The sequence below is a fragment of the Malania oleifera genome, chromosome 2, assembly GCF_029873635.1.
Source record: "Malania oleifera isolate guangnan ecotype guangnan chromosome 2, ASM2987363v1, whole genome shotgun sequence".
Lineage (NCBI taxonomy): Eukaryota > Viridiplantae > Streptophyta > Magnoliopsida > Santalales > Ximeniaceae > Malania > Malania oleifera.
Genome location: NC_080418.1, coordinates 56,382,011 through 56,406,527, shown reverse-complemented (window position 1 = coordinate 56,406,527; position 24,517 = coordinate 56,382,011). Strand labels below are relative to the sequence as shown.

Genomic DNA, 24,517 nt, shown 5'->3' with positions numbered 1-24,517 from the left:
CATGTGTCGAACCAAAATTTAGTTTTGCTCATGTCTCCAACTTTGATCTTCATATGTTCCCAAATAGTTGGCTTTAGTTTAACAAAATTATTCCATAAACTCCACCCTAGGCAACCCGAAGGCATTGATGGAGACCAACCATCTATGTTGTACCTATATTTGATACTAATCACCGATTTCTATATGCCCTTGTTCATAATGTCCAACTATTTGATGCCAACATGCCCTAATTTTTGGGTTGCGACACTAATTCCTATGGAAAGTAGTTTTTATTTTCCTTTCTTTGTCTTCCAAATAATTATATAAAGAGCCAACTTATTTTACAATTTGTAATATTAGTGTAAAAAATTAGAAAATAGTAACAAAATTTTGGCACCACTCACTAGTGAAACCTTTTTTTCCTTTTTCCATTTCCAATTACACAATGCTTGCTAATGAGTATGGCATCTTCAGAATTGTAACATTCCCATGGCACACAAGCGACTAGTGAAATTTGTTTTCCTTTTCCATTTCCAATTTCTCAAACATAGGAAAGTTAGAAAATATACTTTATTATTTTCAAAATAATTTATTTCCTTTATAATTTTTGGAAAACTTGAAAAGAATGTGTCATTTCAGTAATTTTTTAAAATATAGAAATGAAAAATAAAAATTATTTTCCTCATACCAAACCAACCCTTCATTAAAAAAAAAAAACAAAAAAAAGAAACAAACCCTTCATTTTTTAAACTTTTTAAGGCAAACTTTAGAAACGTAAAAAAATATAGCTCACAATTTTATAATTATCTAAAAATAAAAAAAAATTATTTTCTACAACTAAAGATGCCCTATTTATTTTCATTGCAAATACCGCAGGGAAGTTTTTGATATAACTTTCTAGGCATTGAAATTAGACTCACCATATGTTTGAAGAGGTCTTTGATTTGTATTTGTATTCTACTTGGATAAGATGTAAAATTTGTTCAAATCCACCCAAATGTAAATCTAAGGTCCGAAATGCATGCTTTCAAATGCAATGTCAGAAACATTTTCAATGACATGCATCTAATTTTTAAGATAAAGTTTGTGAGTTAAATTAGTATCAATAGCAAAATTATCTCTACTTCTATCTCTTCACGACGACAATACATTACACCATTTCTGCATTTATTTTTAATTATTCATTGTGTTTGTATATTAGGAAATATAAAAGGACTTACGTAGCAAGAAGAAGTATTTATGGGTGACAATTTCATTATTTATAAATGATGTAATTAAGCAAAGTTTATACCTTATCTCCTTTCTTCCCTTTGTTATGTTCCTGGAACTTTCTTAGCTTAACCAATATGCAATCGGAGGCTAATTAAAATATACAAACCTAACTTTCATTTTCCCTTTTTCCTCCCTTATACCTTTTATCCTTCCTTATGTCCTTTAGTTGTAGGATTGACATTAGCAAGAACTTTTTTTTTTTTTTTTCATAGGGAGGCCAGAGCCCGAAACAAAATAAATAAAATACATCCAAAGACCCTATATATGCAAGTGCCACCTCAATGAGGTCATGCAATAATATGTATGCTCGAAGAGAATGGAATAAAAAAAAAATTCGTAAAGACAAAATTTACTCCATTCTTTTCCATTAGTTAATAGTGTATTATTGTATGCAAACCTTGTGGAGGCCATTGGAAGTGTCCAATATTGTCTAAGAAGAGAAGTGTGTAGATATACCATATCAGAAAAGTAAACCATTTCTTCAATTCAAAACAAAATGATTATTCTGCTACATAGGATGAACTTTTGAAACCTTAATTGGCTTTAAAAGGAAAGAACAAAAAAAAGTTGACAAGAGATTTAATGCATGATTAGTTCCAAGACATTTTTAACTAGCTAGTGATCCACATTGCAAAAAAGCTAGCTAGCTAGTTAACCAGCCTGCAGTTTCTTCTAATCTCCCCATTAGCTCCAGTGAGGGGGCTAATATTACCCATCTTCACCATGGAAGCTATAAAATCCCTAAAGAAAATTGTACTGCTAAGGCTATAAGTCAAAACCTGAACGGTCTGCAACCCAACAGTACTGAAGAGCACCTGGTTTGAATGAAGAAGTCCTCTCTGAGTCAAAAGGTTTTGATAGTATGCATTGTCAAAAGCTTGGGCTGAGGTCCGTACGTCAAGTGGAGCTAAGTTGTTATCGCCGTTGCCTGCAGTCGCCGGGCAAGTTGCTTGATGAGTAGCGGCAAAGTTAGAATTGATGTTGGTTTCGTTGTATATTCGCCCTCAAAATGTGATGCACCGAGCTTGGCCTATCGTGTGAGCTCCGGAGAGTGTTGTCAAGTTGTGGAGGTTTAGACCTTTGGCTTGGAATGCAGAGACTAGGGTTGGAAGGTTAGACAATGGTGAAGGGAGATCTGTATTAGCTCCACTAAGGTTGGCTATTAGTGAATCTCTCCTGCCAAGCAGCACCGTCCATAAAGGCCCTCCCAACTACAAGAAAAAAAAAAAGAATTAATTTTGCAATGATGAAATATTATATAAGTGAGAAAGGTGCTTTTCAATTTTAATATATATATATATATATATATATATATATATATATATAAAGAGGACATTTCTAGCAAGAAGTAATTGATGAACTTATATTTTTGGTGAATTAATGCGTTGAAGCTTGTTTGATCAAAGTGTTTGTAGATTAACCTCACCTCCTGCATATATTAAACGTACTTAATATCACAGAGAATTGTGGTTTTTCACTTTTCAAGTCCAATAGTGTTCGACATACATGAGCTTAAATTAAGGAGGTAAAAAACATTACCAAACCTTATGTAATTTACAAATTGAAAAATTTATTAATCGACCATATAACCATATAAAGAATTTGTCTGACAATGAGTGAATAAAATAAAATCATCAAACATGTTAAATGATGAAAACTTTTGCATGCATGCAAATCTTCTATGTAGGATGTAGTAGTTATATGTCCATGCAAGTATACATCGAACATCATTACTAACCGCATGAACTCCTTCTCGCGCAGCAAGAGCTACTATGTCTGCACATGATACAGTAGCACTGCAAGCAGCCTCCACTTGACTTTTGATGGCATCGATAACCTCGAAACCCCTCACTAAATTTACATTTGGCAATGCATTCTTTTCACTTTGAATGGTGGTCGAGTCGTCTAACAAAATTGATCCATCACAACCCTACACCACATCAAATGACATTAATAATATAATATTAAATGTACGTTTCCCAAGCTTTATATCCCGACTCTTGTCTTGAAAAGATAGTGGAGTGAACCCTACATTCATCAATAGTCTAACACACGATATTCACTATTTTGTTTACTCAGGACAAGATTGGATACAGTATGAGAAGTTACCTGCCTATGTTTGATAATTTAGATTTCTGTCTTTAAATTTGAATTTTGCTATCTAGAAACTAAAAAAATATACTACAAAATTATAATAAATTTTGTTAAAATTCATATTAATCCAAATCTTGGGCTCAAAACTCATTCTCCTAACAAACACAACATTAGTAATTATTGGGCATACGAAAATAGAATAAGTAGAAAGTTTGAACTTATTAAGAACTCATTCTCCAAGACCTTTCAACTTCACTAATTAAGAACTCATTCCACTATTTTCTTGATGGTTTGAACTTATTGTTTGCTAGGATGACTTCAACTTCTCTCCTATTAGATTGTGTTCTCTTCATTGGTCCCTTGATGACTGACTTACTTGAATCTTTGAGTCGGTACCGAATAGCTTAAGGCAAGTGATGTGAAATACAAGATGGACTTTCATCCAAGATAGAGAATCAAACTTAAAATAAGCCTTCCTAAATTTAGCCAAGATGGATACCAGTCCTTATATTTGTAAAGCAATCTCCTATCTCAACCTCATAGTGACTTGATATGTTTTGGATGGAGCTTAACAAGCACCAAGTCATCGACAATGATGTGCAATGATATTCTCCCTTGATTTGCCTACTTCTTCATCTACTTGGAAGACCTCCCTAAACAAGCTCTGGCAATCTTTGTGTTTTGTCTCCATTATTTGGTGACGATATATGATTTTGGACTCTTTCTCCTCTATGACTCATCTGTTGTTTGTGGTAAAAGCAACTGCTAGCCTATTACAAGCTTAAAAAGACTCTTATTGGTTGTTAAGCTCTTTTGGTCATTGAAATGAAATAAGCCACATTGACTAGCCACATCCAATTCTTCTAATCGACTGTGACAAAATGGTGTAATTACTTCTTTATAGTTTGTTGAATCTCTCTATTTTTCCATCTATTTGTGGATGGTAGCTTGAAGAGATGTCAAGTTATAAATGGAGGATTATAATACATTTTTTCTATAAATTCCCTATGAATCTCATGTGTTGGTTACTAACAATATCTTGGGGAACACCCCAATACTTCATGATATACTTGAAGAATAATTATGCTGTCTCCTCAATCAAATAGTACTTCTGTGTGTATAAAAGTATGAGACTCTGAAAACATGTTTTATAACCATAAATATAAACCCTATGTCCCCAAATCCAAGCAAGTTGGTGATGAAATCAAGTGAGACACTCCCCAATAGTCTCTTCTCTTACCTCACTAAAATTTAACACAACTAATTAAAATCCTCAATTGTCTTTAAAGGTTTGCAAAGTACAACATATATCTAAAACGAATTAATATTAAAAATGTAACGCCCCGAACGCTTAATCCCGGGTTTGGTGCATTAAACTTGATAAAATCCTGATAATCCATAATTCATAATATTTGCAGCGGAAAACATAAACATAATCTCCATACATATAATACCATAATACCATAGTTTAGTAATTCCTATCTATAATCCATAGTAATCATCCATTACCTGGATTACCATAAATCTACATAACTCCTAGAACATTTTAGTATTTTCACAACCATTTCATACTCAACAGACTTAAAATATAAAGACATAAAACATAAATATTTACTTTTCCCAAAGTATTATCAACATATACTCTTTCTTTTATAGTCTTCAAAAATGCTAAAATACACTCGAGCTCCTAAGCCCGACCTCGAGGATGTCCTGAAAAAGAAACATTCATATTTGGGTGAGACACATCTCAGTAAGGGAAAAAATATACATATTAAAATAATGTGTGACTAACATGCGGTATATAAATATCATTTTAAATACATTTGCAAATCATTAACGTATTATTGAAAACATTCTTGAAACCTAATCAAACACATGCAAAGGATTAACCCACGAGATTACCTAGGGATAGGGGTGATTACCCGCCCATACAAGTAGCACCCCTCTGCTTTGATACTTAGGCAACCCGAAGGTCACTATTGAAGCATACCAGGGCACTCACCTTATTCAGTAAACCCTCAAGTGTTAAATTGATCTCATACTCATGCCGTTCAACAACAGTTTACCAGCAAAGGCCCTAAGGATAGGAAAATCTACCCGCCTATACAAGTAGGTTCCCTCTGCCCTAGTACGTTATGCAGCTACTACCACATCTGAAGTTACTAGTGCACTCGCCTTACTCGATAAGCCCTCAGGCAAAGAGTACGCCCCGCCCAATCACATCATGTTCTATGTACATAGGTACTTCTAATATCATAATATTTTATTCCTTTCTGTCATTATTCAATCATACACATCTGTTCATGTTCTTAACTTAAGCATTGCATTTCATTTCACTTTAAGTGACGCTTTCCCATTTACATCATTTATATTTGTCATTTCATTCCATGGTCATTCCATTGTCATTTCATTGCATAATATTTTCATTTCATTACTTTGTACTACAACTAGTCTTTAGCCATCATCAGTTAGTCCACATAGAAATGCACTAGAATATGCTAACACAGCTCCTTTTACTTGTCATCAGTTAGTCCACATAGAAATGCGCTAGAATCTACTAACATGGCTGTCTTTCAGTTGTCTTACATTTACATGGTGGCATTTAACAAACACAGGCAACATAGTTCATGTCATATTTTATTCATAATACTTTACTTACTTAACCTGCATCTCATACATTTAACATATATTTGCACAAAATCTCATGTCACACAGTTTAGCATTAAAATTCATACTTACTCCTGTAAAATAAACCAACCCATATTTAACATTTATATGCTAAAAATACATTTCATTTCTTATATAATTCCTCATAAATTACTTTTCACTTTCATCCGTTTACTTTCACATATACATAGTTATATAAACATTCCTAGGCTTAGAAAACATAGTTTTCATGATTGGCATTTCAAACCCACATAAAAACATATATAGATAAATAACACATAATCCATTTTAATTCATGAAAACCTAATTTAATACATAAATTCCCCCCTTACCTGAACTACGCTGGCAGGATCCCCGAACTGATGCCCGCAGCGTTCACTTGGACCTTTAACCAAAAATCCTATTTTAATTAAAATAAATTCCAACTAACTCAAATCTTAATAAAACACTTATTTATTATTTCCTAGACTCCAAATAACAACATTCATTAAGGAAATCCCTAATTCACTTACCCTAATTTTGGGATGTTTCCCAAACCTCTCAACCCAACGATCAGCTCCTATAGCCTTGCAGAGAATGATCCTACGAACCTCGTAGTGGTTCTGGATTGTCAAACTAGGTCAAAATTGGCCTGAAATCGAAGAGAGAAGGCTGGGAGACTGTTTTAGAGAGAGAGAGTTCGCGAATTCTTGCTGAAAATGAAGAACAACCTATTTTTAGGTAGGGCTTCACCAACAAGACATGTGGATTCGTTGACGAGGTTCTGTAGAGACTTTGTCGACGAGAACATACCTTCGTCGATAAAATTCAAAGCTTCAAAATTCTCTATCGGGATTCCCTCATCGACGAGGAACAGAGTTCGTCGACGAGCTTTAGAAGGACACTCGTCGACGAATACAGGACATTCGTTGACGAGGTCTGCTATTCTTCTTAAAAATTCTTCCTCTTCCCCTTATTACCCATTAATCCATTTCATTTATCATATTTTCTAATTATTTAAATTTTTGAGTCATTATATTCTCCCCTCCTTAAGAAATTTCGTCCTCAAAATTTTACTAACTAATCATCTTTAAATTCATTTACAAGCTATCATCATAAGAACTCAACATGCAAATCATCATATAAATCATTCAATCCTTAAATCATTACTATCTTAAATATAAACCCATACTTGCTTCTCTGATGGCATCCTCCTCAGCTCGGAGTGTGTATAGCTGGGGTGGAACACCCCTTCCAAGCGGCACCTACTGCTTCCTTCGATCCAATTCTGAATAGATACCATAGACAATGGTTCCTGATAATCCTTCCTGATATGCTTTGGCTTATTGCACCTGAAGCAATTCGAAGTGTCATATTAGCATTCGCCCTTATGCCTCTTATTACACTTCGGACATACAGAGCATACCATTTCCTTCCCTTTCCTCGCTGATCCTTGACTGGCCTTGTACTGAAAACTAGATGGTGCAGGTCTCTTGTTCTGCTTTGAAGTCTCAGTGCTGCTTTGAATACTCTTCTACAACATTGAGGCCTTGTTGACTAATTATGAAAAATTTTGGACCTGAAACCCGACCACCAAGTTGTAGATCCTACGCCTCAGGCCTTTCTCAAATTTCCAGGTTTTCCTTACTTCATTTGGGACCAGAAATGGAGCAAAATTCCAGAGTTCCATAAATTTAGCCGCATACTCCACAACCATCATATCCCCCTGGGTCAGATTAGTGAATTCCTCAATCTTCTCATCTCTGACAGATGAAGGAAAATATCTACCAAAGAATAGCTCCTTGAATCTCTCCTAGGTAAGAGCTATTTTTACCACCCTCTGATCCTCTAGCAGTTTTGTAGAAAGCCACCAGTGCTTTGCCTCTCCTATCATTTTAAATGTAGCATAACAGACCTTTTGCTCTTCCATGCAGTCTGGTACAACCATAATCTCCTTTATCTCCTGTACCTAGTTCTCTGCTTTATGATTCATTCATCCTTTCAAAAATATTTTAGCATGTATTAAATTATCTATCCTAATACATGGTTTAATTATAGGAAAAATTCTACCCAAATTTTGGTAGCATTTCGTCTATAAATTGAACATTTTCCCAATTTTTTATGTACATGAAATTTGATAGATTCATGCAGACAATTAAAAAAAAAGGTTTAAGCATGCGAGAACCTATATCCACTACCAACATGCAATTCTCGTTACTGTATCCACCATGCAAGAGACATTCAATACAAATATGCAATCAGTAGTTCAATGAGTATATTAAATAAAATATAAACTATTCATACGAAGATATAACAAGTGATGAATAGTGGCATTCAACTCAAAGTAGATCAAATTAATATATATATATATATATATATGTACATATATCCATTCATTAGAAAATATATTCATTTAGCACAAATGGATATCTGCATTCAGCTCAACAACAAATAATCCAGAAAATATAAGCACAGACTAAAACCGTTCATTAGATGAATTTTAAAGAACTCCCCCTTAATTAAACAACCTAAGCATTTTATCTTATGATCTCAATTTTCATCATTTTATGCTCAGCTCTAATCTATAAAATCTAACAACGAATATGCTACATATGCATTTGAAAATGATTAATATTTTAAGCTTAATAATGAGTTTAGGGTTATAAAATGTATAGAATATAAATTTCCTAAACCCCTACATTTGTGTGATGGATAAATCATGCTACATTTGAGATTTTTAAATTTAGGCATATATAACATAAAAAATATTAGAACAATTAAAACTCTTAGATCAAGTAGTTAAGGGTCTTTCATTCCTACTATGTTTTGATGACAACAACCCATTAGCAGTTCTTTAAGGCTACTAACCTTTTTCTCTAAGTCATGATCAGCTGCACAAAATGGCATCAGAACCAACAAGTTTCAAATCAGTCAGAAGCAATTTGGGACATGACCAAAAGTATAGCCACTCAAAGCATTCATAGACTCTACACAATATACAAGTGGTCTAAAGGATGAGTGTGAAAGTGAGAGAGACTATTTTGTAAATCCCTTGTATATGGAGTGACTCAAAATTAAGAGCAAGAAATGGGCATATCACACACACACAACATAAACAAGTAAAGCTATTAAAAGTGTCTAAAGAAACCCTTAAACGGACAAGGACCTTCTTAGAACTTAAAAGAAAATTTTCTAAAGAAGTAAGAAGGGACTCGTTGAAAAACACAGGGCTTCGTCGACGAGTATAACACAGACCTTCGTTGACCAACATAGGGTTCTCGTAGACGAAAAGAAACCGAGAGGCACCTAAATTCAGAACCAGAAACTCGTCGATGAACACAGGGTGTCGTTGACGAATGTATTGAAGAATTTATCGACGAACACAGGGTTCTCGTCAACGAATAAAAACCTAGACTTGTCTGAATTCAAAACCAGTAACTCATCGACGAACACAAGGCTTCGTCGATGAATTTACTGAAGAGCTTGTCGAGGAGATGCATATTTTATCGACAAATGTTGGGCTGTAGTGTTCATTAAATGCAGCAGAATGACTAATTTGACCCTTGTCTTACATCAATAAATGCCCAATGGCTCTCCAGCACCCTTCTCGCCCATTTTGTGTTTAAATAAGAGTTATTACATTTACTTCTCACTAGGAAAGTTCATTTTGTATCAAGATCATTTATTTGTGCTTTCATTCTAGGGTTTGCTCATACACTCACTTGCCCTCTTCTTGCTGCTCTTGCTTTTGTTTCACTCCATTGAAAAAGGACATAGTGTGAGGATATTGTGGTGATACTCAGCTTTAAGGGAGCATTTTATATTGTATTCACCTCCCATCAACTACTTGTGTAGAAAGGCCCTCTGTGAGCCATTATAGGTTATCTCTAACTGCGTACCTTGTTGAAAGCTCTTTGTGAGTAGTTGTGTGTATTGGCTTCTCCTCCTGAAGGAGGATCATATAGTGGATTTTGGAAATCCTTGAGTTGGTCTCAAGATGTGGACGTAGGTGGGGTTTTGAACCACGTAAATATCTCCGTGTTAAGTTTCTCTTCTCTCATATCTCTTTTATACTGTTATTGCGATTTGCTGCATCTTTACACTATGATTTTATGCACTTGTTCTTGACAAGATTTTTGTGTTTGTAGAAAAGTTGCATATCCGTGAGAAATGTCTATTCACCCCCCTCTAGATGCTCAACTGGGCCAACAAAAACATTTGGTCCAATTGAATGAGATTTATTTAAACATGCTTGTGAGGTTTAATTCAAAAGCTGATAATGATATGAGCATGCACTAGCCAATATTATCATATATTAACCAATCATAATTATATGTATATATATATATATATATATATATATATATATATATATATTAAGATTGGATTGGATAAGGTCATTAAAGCTCACATATTGGCTAGATTTTCTTAGGGTTCTTAGTATAACAATAGGGTGTATTATGGTCAAGAATTTTAAGCATTATACACTATTTAAGCATTTAAGGCATTCGAACCCTATTTACAACAATTTCAAAAATCTTATGAGTATTAATAAAATTTTCTTCTTAAGTGCACCTCATAAGATGGTATGCAATCAAAAATAAGTTTACATGATTCAAATAATATTTTACATAATATAGACATCATGAATCATGGCATGAAATGTATAATAAAGTAAAAGGAGGATAAATATGTACCTTTCCAGCTTACTCCTTCTTAAACGTTTGAGCTTGGAGTGGTGACTTTTTCTCTCTCAATTTTTCAAAATCCTTATGATTCCCAAAATCCTTAGCACATAGAAAGATAAAAACTTGCAAACGCATTAGTGACCAAGGCACAGAAAAAGTATGCATAGCACACAAATGATATGCATTAAAACACATGTCATGCAAATTTATTTCATTTTCAAATTTTGGGAAATTATGCATTTTTTAAAATCATTTTTCAGTGGGATATGATGACATTCACAAATACATTCCAAATCCTCCAAATAATTGATTTTACAAAATCATTTTGAAATTTCAAACCATAAAATCTACACAATAAACTAGAAGAGGATATGCAAAGACTTGACAAAGCTGGGATACCCTGAAATAAGCGGGGATACCCTGAAATATGAGTTGTTACAATCTTTATGCAAATAACAGTCAAACTTATTTCAACTGAGCTCTGATACCAATTGTTGGAATTGATATGATCCCAAGAGGAGGGGGGGTGAATTGGGTTTTAAAAAATTTTCAACTAAATTAAAAATTTTTGCCGATTCATCACATATCGTATCCCATTCAATGTACACACGTGTATGTAAAATAATTTAATGGTGAAAGTAAACATACATGTGCGCAGTAAAATTTATTTAAATAAAATGCGTGTAAGCAAATAATTATGACATTAAACAAACATTCATACACATGTTGAAATTTAAGTGTAGGAATTTAAATAAGATAGAGAGAGAATGACACACAGATTTGTTATCAAGGTTCAGCCAATACTACCTATGTCCCCACCTTGGGTATACCCCCCAAGGATTCCACTAACCCTGCTATCTTAAACAAGTAGAGTAGAAGCCTTTTACATCCTCTCCCTTTATAAATAAACGGTCTACTTATTTTATTACTTAACCTCACTTATGACGGAGGAATACCGTGATTACATTCCATGTTCTGGGAGATTACATTTATATAATAAAATTTTTCCAAAACTAAAATATTACTTACTAATTAAATTACTACAAGTACCTGCAAAAGAAATACTATATAATTACTTACACTTCTCTGGCTATGAATGAACTTCTTGGAAGAATTGTGGGTATTTTTGTCTGATCTGTTCCACAAGCTCCTAAGAAGCCTCTTCTATAGCATGATTTCTCCATAGAACCTTTACCAGAGGAATCTTCTTATTACGCAATTCCTTTTCCTTTCTATCCAAAATTTGTACTGGTACCTCCTCATAAAATAGTAAATCATTAAGCTCTAATTCACCATAAATGATTACATGAGAAGGGTCCAGGACGTATTTCCTCAATATGGAAATGTGAAATACGTCGTGTATCCCAGAAAATATAGGTGGTAAAGCTAACATGTAGGCAACCGACCCCACTTTCTCTAGAATCTCAAACAGGCCAATAAACCTAGTGCTAAGTTTACCCTTCTTTCCAAACCTCATAACTCCTTTTAACAGAGCTATCTTTAAAAATACATGGTCACCACTATCAAATTCAAATTTCTTATGGTGGTTATCAGCGTAGCTCTTTTGTCGGCCCTGAGTTGCACTGATTCTTTCTCTAATGAGAAAAACCTTATTGTACGCTTGTTGCACTAACTCTGGTCCCACAACTCGCGAGTTGCACTGATTCTATCTGTAATGAGCCAAACCTTATCGTACGCTTGTTGCACTTCTGGTGCCACAACTCGCCGCTTAACCATTTCGTCCCAATATAAAGGAGATTGACATTTCCTGCTGTAGAGTGCCTCAAACAGTGTTATGCCAATGCTAGCCTTATAGATGTTATTATACCAAAACTCAACCATTGGCATGGACTGAGTCCAACTACCTCCAAAGTCCAATACACATGCTCGAAACATATCTTCTAATATCTGAATCGTCCTCTCAGTCGGCCCATTTTACTGGGGATGGAATGTTGTGCTAAAAGATAACTGAGACCCTAAAGCTTCATAGAAGATTCTCCAAAAAATGGGGCGTGAAACACGGGTCTTGATTTGACACAATAGACACAGGCACTCTGTGAGAACGGACTATCTCCTGAATATAAATCTCCGCCAAATGGATAAGGGATTAGCTGATCTTGATAGGATAGAAATAGGCGGTCTTAGTCAAATGATTTACAATCATCCAAATTGCATTTTGTTCATGCAATGCCGACGGTAGCCCTGAAACAAAATCCATGGATATATGATACCACTTCCACTCTAGGATAAATAGCGGCTGCAACTGACCTACCGGCCTCTGGTGCTCAGCTTTTACCTGGTGGCACTTCAAACACTGCGCTACATATTCAGCGATCTCTTTCTTTATACCGCTCCACCAATAAAACTCTCGTAGATCCCTATACATTTTCGTGCTGCTAGGATGACCTGTGCACGAAGATCTGTGAGCCTCTTCTAGAATGGTCTTCCTGATTACAACATCAGCAGGAACACATAATCTGGAACAGAACTGCAGGGCTCCATAATTTGAAAAACAGAATTCCTCTCGCTGTCCAGTATATACTCTAACCATCACTTCTGCTAATTCTGGATCTTCTTTCTGTGCCGCTTTAATCCATTCTTATAGAGTAGGATGTACCACTAAACTGGCAATACATGCCTGAGAATCACCCTCGACTAATTCTATGTCAAGTCTCTCAGATCCATTATAATTGGATACTAAATTTCCATAGCTGCCATCGCTGATCTTACAGACTTCCGGCTTAGTGCATCAGCTACAACATTTGCTTTTCCTGGGTAGTAATTAATAGTGCAATCAAAATATTTAATTAGCTCCAACCACCATCTCTGTCTCATATTCAATTCCTTCTGAGTGAAGAAGTACCTTAGACTCTTATGGTCGGAGAAAATTTCACATTGCTCACCATACAGATAATGCATCCAAATTTTTAATGCATGTACTACTGCAGTTAATTCAAGATCATGGCTAGGGTAGTTCTTCTCATACTCTTTCAGTTGCTTAGAAGTATACGCTACTACCCCGTCATGCTGCATCAATACACAACTAAGTCCCTTCAAGGACTCATTACTGCAGATAGTATAACCCTCACCCCTTGACGGGATGATCAACACTAGTGCCGTGACAAGTCCCTATTTCAATTCCTGAAAACTTTGCTCACAACTGTCATCCCATTCAAAATAGACGTTCTTCCTAGTCAGTTATATTAGAGGTCTTGATAACACTGAGAATCTTTCAACAAAACGACGGTAATATCCAGCTAATCCCAAGAAACTCCTCATCTCCTAGACGTTCCTTGTTTTAGCCCAATTCACTACCGCATCAATTTGACTATGATCCATAGAAATTCTATCCCCTGAGATAACATGCCCAAAAAACATAACTTTCTCGAGCTAGAATTAACATTTACTGAACTTAGCGTACAACTTCTTTTCCCCGAGTGTCTGCAAAATTTGCCTCAAATGCATCTTATGCTCCTTATAGTTCCTCGAAGAGACCAATACATCACCAATAAAAACAACAAACTGGCCTAGATATGGATGGTGTTGACTCTACGAGTCCAATCTTGTTTTGATAATGACAAATCACTTGATATTTGATCTATGCATTGAGTTTGTGAACAGGACTTACACTAAGCATGCACGGAAAGTAAACAAATCTTGGCAAGATCCATGGAACTCAAAGAGTACGAGAATCAAGATGCAAGTGGCAAAGTTCAAGAATATCTTGGGAAAGGGTATTTAGAACTCATGTACTTACATTTTTGTATGATTTAATTTGAGGCTCCTTATAACTTAGAATGGTTTTAGGATTCATGCATTTCATGTACATCACTAGGAACTCTCATGGACCTTGAAATGTTTTCAAAATCATGAAAAATATGTTTTATGAAAGACCCAAAAAAGGAGCCAAGCAGATTTTTAATTAAGAATGAAAATTTGAGAAAATGGGGACTTCAGTCGCCTGAACTCAAACGTCAGTAGCCTGAAAAATTACTTCGATAGCCTGAAGATTAAGTTTAGTCACCTGAAGAATTAAATGGGAAAGACAGAACCTGGCAGAGGTACCTCGGTCGCCTGACCTTGGAACCTCTGGCGCCTGAAGTTGACACTTCAGGAGCCTGAAGTCGTGTTCGGTTGCTTGAACTCGCGGGAAAGCCTAAAAATCAGTTCTTTATTAAAAAAACACGCGAGCTATCTTATTGATCCAACGATTGAGATTAATTCTAAGGGTAATATACTATATATTATGAAGATCTAAACCCTAGAACTGAGCTAAGACACACAAGAAGAAAAATATACATCTTATTGCAAGACTTGAACCTTAGAGCTGATTTTTCTGCACTCCTTCCATCTTCATTGGGCAAATCTCTTCGGCAAATCAAAGGGGTTTCATTCTCTCTTTCAACTGTACCTCAATCGTCTAGTGAGGTTTAATCTTTCAAGTTTTTATTTCTCAAGAACCTCTCATCACTTCTTGTGTCTCTCTTGAGTATCTTTAGAAAGAGCTTTTGATCTTGAGTGTACATACACATATAAAAGTTGATTTTTGTAAAAATCATTTTGTGAGAAAGTCTTGTTAGCTTGGTTCATTGATTTTTGGATTCAAAAAGTATATAAACATATACATATTTTGTTCATAGGACCTTTTTTATTGAAAAACCTAGTTTGGTGGAAAGATTGAATTTTGAAAGAAACTCTGTGAGTTTATTGTGTTTGTATTCAAGACAAAGTTTTGTTTTTACTAGTTAACTTCAAATATACTTGTGCATCTTTACAAAGTGAATCAAGAACCCTAGTTGACTCCAAAGCATTTCAAATATATTTTCACTTGGGAGTTTTTGATTAAATAAGGATTTGTGTGCTCAAGCATATCATACATAAAACGAGTTTATCATTTTCATACATTCATGAGCTTCAAGTTATATCATAAGTTAATGCGCTAGGGAATTGAATTGTACTTACAAGCTTTTGTTAGAAGCATTGTTTTGAGTGTTAGTTTCAGATTTTATTGTAAACACGGTTCGGGTTGTGAACGGGGTGTGAGGAGGAAGCTGTGCCTTTTGTGAGTAGCGGATAAGAAGGGAGTTGTACCTCTTGTAAGTAGCGGTTTGTAAGGGAAGCTCTGTCCCACTTTAAGGAGCAGGGTTTTTAGTGAATCCTTGAGTGGTTGCTCAAGGCGAGGACGAAGGCCAAGTCGGCTGAACCTCGTAAAATCGCGTTTGTCTTCCCTCTTCCCTTTACTCTTTATTTTCCACGTTGTATTTAAATTAAGTATATTGCATGCATAGATAGGATTGTCACACACATATATAATTGAACAACAAGAAGCAGTTGGTAAATTTTATAAGAAGTGTGTAAAAGGAAATTAAGTGGCTTAATTGTTTTTAATATCCAATTCACCCCCCTCTTGGGATTACACCTTAATCAACATTTGGTATCAAAGCGGGTTTACTTAGACTTGATAGTTAATTTGTAAAAGAATCACATGGCACACATTGGTGCAACTCCCTTTGGTGAGGGACACTCATCCACTAGACCACCCATTTTTTGTGGTGTAAATTACACCTATTGGAAATGTAGGATGAGCATATATCTACTGAACGTAGATTGGAAGGTTTGGAAAATTGTGACTAAGGGAAATCACATTCCCATGAAAGTAATTGATAAGATTAATGTACCTAAAACTGAAGATGAATATACTGAAGAGGATTGGAAGTCAGTTCAAAGTAATGCCACTGCCATGAATATACTTTTATGTGCACTAGATGTCAATGAATTTAATAGGGTAATGACATGTAACTCAGCTAAAGAAGTTTGGGAAAAATTAGAAGTTACATATGAAGGCACTAAGGAAGTAAAGGATAGTAGGATAGACATGCTCACTAGTGAATATGAAGCATTTAAAATGACCGTTGATGAATCCATACAATCCATGTACACTAGATTCACACGCATCATTAACTCTTTAAATACTCTTGGAAAAACTTACCCTTCTTATGAGTTGATCAAGAAAATACTCAGGGGATTACCTCCAATGTGGGAAGCTAAAGCTACTGCAATAGAAGAAGGGAGAAATCTCAAGGAGATGTCGGTAGACGAACTCATTGGATCACTTATCACCTATGAGCTGGCGATAAACGAGAGGAAAAATGAACAAAGCAAAGCTAAGAAGGTCACTGCATTTAAGGCATCATCAAGCTACTCAAGTGAAGGAAGCGATTTCGAAACGGATGATGACATGGCCTTGCTAACAAAGAAGTTCGGAAAGTTCTTAAAGAAGAACAAAAAGTTCAACAGAAAATTTCGAAACTCTAAATTGGAAAGAGGAGAGCAAAGCATGAAGAAAAAGAAGGAGGATCCACCAACATGCTACAATTGCTGAGAAGTTGGACACATCAAGCCCAAGTGCCCCAAACTCATAAAAGCTTCAAAGAAAAAGAAGAAGGTGTTGAAAGTTGGCTGGAATACACACAGCACTAGCAGTTCAGAATCTAAATCTAGCGACGACGAGGTTGCCAATCTGTGTCTAATGGCACATGATGACTTTGAGGTACAATCATCTCGTTCATCATCTTCATACTACTCTAGTGAATCTGAAAATGAAAATGATATGATGTCATATGATGAACTGAAATAAGAATACCTATACACTAATAAAATGCTTGAGAAGAAAACAAAGAAAATTTCTGAGTTAAGAAGCAAAGTCAAAGAACTTCAAATCTTGTTGAACACCAAAATGAATTCCATGCATCTTTCATAAAGGATAAAGAGTTAAAAATTGAGGAGTTAGAAAAGGACTTGAAAGAAAAATTTGAAATTATCTGTCAATTTACTGAAGGACAAAACAATTTTGAAAAGCTCTTAGGATCTCAAAGAAATTCTCTGGAAAAAGAAGGGCTCGATTTTAATGGTAAAGAAAATATAAAGAAAAGACAACTTTACATGGGGTATTTCACAAAAGAATCAAAGTCATTTGTTCCAACTAAGAATCATTATAGATATACTACATGTTTTAAATGTAGGAGGTTGGGTCACATACAATTTGATTGTCCTTTAAAAAATAAAGATGTAAAAATTAAGAGAGTATGGAAGGTGAAAGGTCAAACTAGCACTAACCCTCCTGGACCCAAGACAATGTAGGTACCAAAGCTAGTTGTTTTATTGTGTCTTACAGATTTGCTTAAGATCCACATCTTCAAAAGATAGATGGTATATGGATAGCGGATGCTCACATCACATGACCAGAGACAAATCAAAATTCACATCCTTCACACTCAAGGATGAAGGGTATGTTACTTTTGGAGATAATGCTAAGGGAAGGAACACAGGTGTCGGTAAAGTTGGTAATGATTCCTCACTCATTATTGATGATGTTTTATTAGTTGAAGGTCTAAAGCACAATTTATTGAGCATAAGTCAACTATGTGATAAAGGCTGTAAGTGTTTTGTGCTTAGAGACAATGAGCATTTAGGAAAATTCGATGTAATCTGATGAAGGTATCTTCCTAGGGTATGCCTTAGATAGTAAAGCCTATAGAGTATATAATAAACGAACATTGACGGTCATAGAATCTATTCATGTAGTGTTCAATGAGACAAATCCCTTCCTTAAAAGAATTGATGAAGATGAACTTGAATTAAACAAGGAACTAAAAGAACTATCAATTGAGAATGATTCAGAAAATAAAAATAAACTTAGAGAACCAGCCATTGAAATTGAAGAAACTACAACTGAGGTAAATGCACCACCCAAAGAATGGAAATACATAAAGAATCATCCCATAGATCAAATAATAGGAGAACCATTACGTGGAGTAGCCACTCGCTCCTCTCTTAGGAACATGGTTAGTCATTTTGCATTTTTCTCACAAGAGGAACCTAGGAATGTGAGTGAAGCTATAGAGGATGAATCTTGGGTGCTATCCATGCAATAGGAATTAAATCAACTTGAAAGAAATAGAGTATGGACTTTAGTTCCCAGACCAGAGGATAAGTCAATCATAGGGACTAAATGGATATATAAGAATAAGAAAGATGAAAATGGAATAGTTGTGAGAAATAAGGCTAGATTAGTGGCTCAGGGATATAACCAATAAGAAGGTATAGATTTTGAAGAAACATTTGCCCCTATAGCTAGGATGGAAGCCATACGAATGCTATTAGCATATGCAACCTTTAAGGATTTTAAGCTATATCGAATGGACGTCAAAAGCGCATTTTTAAATGGTTACATAAATGAAGAAGTGTATGTAGAACAACCCCCAGGCTTCGAAAATCATAAGAATCCAGATCATGTTTATAGACTGACGAAAGCCTTGTACAGTTTAAAGCAAGCTCCTAGAGCATGGTATGAAAGGCTAAGCGGTTTTCTATTAGAAAATGGATTTATAAGAGGAAAGATAGATACAATCCTGTTCATAAAGGCTAAGAAGGATGATATTCTCCTAGTGCAAGTATATGTAGATGACATCATCTTTGGTGCTACCGAAAAAGAATTGTGTAATGAATTTGCCAATACAATGCAAAATGAATTTGAAATGTGCATGATGGGTGAACTAAACTTCTTCCTAGGACTTCAGATTAAACAAGCAACTCATGGAATATTCATAAATCAATCAAAGTACATTAGAGACCTACTCAAAAAGTTTAACATGGAAGACGGAAAAATACTAGGTAAACCTATGAGCACTTCATTGAAATTAGATAAAGCTGAACAAGGTATACCAGTAGATGTCAAACAATATCGTGGAATGATAGGTAGCTTGTTATACTTGACTGCCAATAAACTAGATATAATGTTTAGCGTATGTTTGTTGCCAAGATTTCAGTCTGCACCAAAAGAGTCTCACTTGCTAGCTGTTAAACGTATACTTAGATATTTGATAGGAACCATGGACATTGGGTTATGGTATCCTAAGCACACATCATTCGAGATTCTTAGTTATTCAAATGATGATTATGCGGGTAGTAAAGTGGATAGGAAGAGCACTAGTGGTACTTGTCACTTCTTAGGACACTCCTTGGTCTCTTGGTTTTCCAAGAAACAAAATTCAGTCGCTCTTTCCACAGCTGAAGCTGAATACATAGTGGCAGGTAGTTGTTGTGCTCAAATGCTTTACATGAAGCAACAACTGAAGGATTTTGGATTAAGCTATGAAACAATTCCCATAAGAAGCGATAATACGAGTGCAATAAATATCTCAAAGAATCCCATATTACATTCACGAACTAAGCACATAGAAATACGACATCACTTTCTTTGTGAGTATGTACAAAAAGGGGATGTAAGACTTGAGTTTGTATGCACGGATGAACAATGGGCCAATATATTCACGAAACCACTTGCAGAGGATAGATTTATACAAATTAGACGTGAATTAGGTCTCATGCATAGTCGAGAGGTTGCTTAGAATCATGTTAGATGATGTAATTTAGGGGGAGCTACAACTCTTACAACTTATTCACATGGAAGTGCATATTATTAATATTTGGTATCAACATTTGGATACATTCAAAACCTTAAGATCTCTAAGGGGAGAAGAACATAAGGTTGCATCTACTCATGCTTTATTTGTTTACATTTTTTTGTTGATGTCAAAAGGAGGAGAAAATCTAGAAAAGCAAAAATAATAAAATGGATGCAAAGAGTCTTGGTAAAACTAATTTGCAAAGGGTGAGATATTCAAAGGGAGAAACTAATTTGCATATTACATTTATTATGAGCATATTTCATATTTCATTTGGATTCAGGCTCAACACTTTGTGTATGAACATAAGCATATTGTCATTCATTGAATATTTGATGCATTAATTGAGGGGGAGCCTTGTTATGCGTAACCCATTATATATATATATATTTTTTTTGCTCGTGCATTTGTCATCATAAAAAAGGGGGAGATTGTTGACTCTACGAGTCCATTCTTGTTTTGATAATGAAAAATCACTTGATATTTGATCTGTACATTGAGTTTGTGAATAGGACTTACACTAAGCATGCACGGAAAGTAAACAAATCTTGGCAAGATCCATGGAACTCAAAGAGTACGAGAATCAAGATGCAAGCGGCAAAGTTCAAGAATATCTTGGGAAAGGGTATTTAGAACTCATGTACTTACATTTTCGTATGATTTAATTTGAGGCTCATTATAACTTAGAATGGTTTTAGGATTCATGCATTTCATGTACATCATTAGGAAACTCTCATGGACCTTGAAATGTTTTCAAAATCATGAAAAATATGTTTTATGAAAGACCCAAAAAAAGGAGCCAAGCAGATTTTTAATAAAGAATGAAAATTTGAGAAAATGGGGACTTTGGCCGCTTGAACTCAAACCTCAGTAGCCTGAAGAATTACTTCGATAGCCTGAAGATTAAGTTTAGTTGCCTGAAGAATTAAATGGGAAAGTTAGAACCTGTCAGAGGTACCTCGGTTGCCTGACCTTGGAACCTTTGGCATATGAAGTTGACACTTCAGGAACCTAAAGTCGAGTTCGGTTGCCTGAACTCGCAGGAGAGCCTAAAAATCAGTTCTTTATTAAAAAACCACGCGAGCTATCTTATTGATCCAAAGGTTGAGATTAATTCTAAGGGTAATATACTATATATTATGAAGATCTAAACCCTAGAACTGAGCTAAGACACACAACAAGAAAAATATACATCTTATTGCAAGACTTGAACCTTAGAGCTGATTTTTCTGCATTCCTTCCATCTTCATTGGGCAAATCTCTTCGGCAAATCAAAGAGGTTTCATTATCTCTTTCAACTGTACCTCAATCGTCTAGTGAGGTTTGATCTTTCAAGTTTTTATTTCTCAAGAATCTCTCATCACTTCCTGTGTTCTCTTGAGTATCTTTAGAAAGAGCTTTTGATCTTGAGTGTACATACACATATAAAAGTTGATTTTTGTAAAAATCATTTTGTGAGAAAGTCTTGTTAGCTTGGTTCATTGATTTTTGGATTCAAATAGTATATAAACATATATATTTTGTTCATAGGACATTTTTTATTGAAAAACCTAGTTTGGTGGAAAGATTGAATTTTGAAAGAAACTCTGTGAGTTTATTGTGTTTGTATTCAAGACAAAGTTTTGTTTTTACTAGTTAACTTCAAATATACTTGTGCATCTTTACAAAGTGAATCAAGAACCCTAGTTGACTCCAAAGCATTTCAAATATATTTTCACTTGGGAGTTTTTGATTAAATAGGGATTTGTGTGCTCAAGTATATCATAATTAAAACAAGTTTATCGTTTTCATACATTTACGAGCTTCAAGTTATATCATAAGTTAATGTGCTAGGGAATTGAATTGTACTCACAAGCTTTTGTTAGAAGCATTTTTTTGAGTGTTATTTTCATATTTTATTGTAAATACGGTTCGGGTTGTGAACCGGGTGTGAGAAGGAAGCTGTGCCTCTTGTGAGTAGCGGATAAGGAGGGAGCTGTACCTCTTATAAGCAGCGGTTTGCAAGGTAAGCTCCTTCCCACTTTAAGGAGCAGGGTTTTTAGTGAATCCTTGAGTGGTTGCTCAAGGCGAGGACGTAGGCCAAGTTGGCTGAACCTCGTAAAATCGCGTTTGTCTTCCCTCTTCCCTCTACTCTTTGTTTGCCGCATTGTATTTAAATTGAGTATATTGCATGCATAGATAGGATTGTCACACATATACATAATTGAACAACAAGAAGTAGTTGGTAAATTTTATAAGAAGTGTGTAAAAGGAAATTAAGTGGCTTAATTGCTTTTAATATCCAATTCACCCCACTCTTGGGATTACACCTTAATCAACATATGGTAAATCCTATTCATTAAATACATGAATATTGCAAGAGCATTCGTCAGATGAAACGACATAACAAGAAACTCATAATGCTCATACCTGGTCCTGAAGACCGTCATTGATATAACTTCTGCTCTCACTTTCACCTGATGATAGCCTGATCTGAGGTCAATTTAAGAATATACTCGTGTACCCTGGAGTTGATCAAATAAATCATCTTTATGGGGTAGAGGATACTTGTTCTTAATTGTCACTTTATTAATCTCCTTATAATCTATACACATCCTTACAAGCCTGTCATTTTTCTTCACAAATAATATTGGAGCCCCCCCACGTAGATACACTAAACCGTATAAATACCTTATTAAGCAAATTTTGCAACTAATCTTTTAATTCTACCAATTCAGCTGGCTCCATTTGATAAGGTGCTTTAGAGATCAGCGCTGTACCTGGAACAGATCAATCAGAAAATCTACCTCACGATCATGTGACAAACCTGGTAATTCATCTGGAAAAGAACCTAAAATTTCTTTCACTACTGGCATACTAGCGTGCTTCAATTCACTCCCTAATATTTCCTTCACAAAAGCCACAAATCCCTAACAACCACTCAGGAGCAGTCTCCTCGCCTGAATAGCTGAAACTAACTGAGGGGAGATTGCACTCGCAACCTTATAAATTTGAATTCTGGTCTTCCTAGGGGTCTAAGTATCACTTCTCTAGAATGACAATCTATACTAGCAAAGTTAGCTGCTAGCCAATCCATGCCGAATATGAAATCAAACCCATCCATATCCAGCACTATCAAATCAACTGATAAAATTATCCCCTGAATATTAGCTGGACAGCCACGAAGCACCTTACTACACCTCACTACACCTCACTATTGACCTAGTCAGTGTAGTCACTAACAGTTCAACATCTAATAACTATGTTTCTGCTCTACATAGTTTAATACACCCCAAAGACACAAATGAGTGTGCGGCACCTGAATCAAATAATGCAATGAATTTAAATGAAAACACACTAACCATACCTGTCACCACATCGCTGGCTACCTTAGCATCACCCGATGTCAAAGAAAAATCCCCGGTTGGAGTCATATTCCTATGCTAGCCTCCACGTGGCGCCTGATAGCCTCCAACTGCTCTTAAATTTCTTCTATAGTGGCCCAATCTACTAACTCAGTAAAATCCTGCAACTTCAATATTGACACCTACTTATATATTTCTCTCCTCAGACCTCTTTCAAAATGTCGTACCTTTTTTGCCTCATTTTGAATAATGTAAGGGGCGAAGCGAGATAATTCAATAAACCTCGCCGCATACTACTGCACCGTCAGCTGTCCCTACTTCAAGATCAAGAACTCTTCAATCTTAGCTTCCTTGAACGAGGCTGGAAAATACCTATCAAAGAATATCTCCTTAAACCGCTCCCATGTCACCTCAATAGGAACTATCCTCTGCTGCTTTAGGAGTTTCACCGCCATCCACCATCTCTCAGTCTCTCCAGTCAGTTTATATGTAGCGAACAGTACCCTCTACTCCTCAGTACACCGTAATACTATAAATACATTCTCAGTCTCTTGCATCTAGTTTTCAACAACAGCAGGATCAGTTCCCTATGAGAAACCGTAGGATTCATCTTAATGAATTTCTCAATCGAGCTATCCTGACCTGCCGACAAACCACCCAGCTCTCTGGAACTCATGGCAATTTCAGTCATGACTTGTTGTGCCATGTTGCGTAAAACTGCATCTGAATCACCACCCATAGCGCTTGAGGGCCCAACACCCTCATTACCACTAGCATGCGCGCTACTGCCTCCAGGGTCCATCCTAAAAAGACAATAAACTTAATTTAGGACCCTATCTCCATAGCATATCATCTAACTAGTATAATATATCCTTAACTAATTCATCAATTTTGATCTTAATTCAAAGTTCAATCCTACAACCTAGATACCCAATCTGACGATAGTTTAACATGGCTTTCCTGAAATCGTCACCCCAGGAAAATCACACAAACCATCACAGAAGTCCTGCATCTAGACTACAAAACC

The 24,517-nt window shown here is 35.5% G+C and overlaps 1 pseudogene; it reads right to left on the bottom strand.

Annotated features, from left to right (window-relative positions):
• Positions 1-1,898: 1,898 nt before the first annotated feature.
• LOC131148205 (peroxidase P7-like) lies at positions 1,899-24,292 on the bottom strand (annotated as a pseudogene).
• Positions 24,293-24,517: the final 225 nt, after the last annotated feature.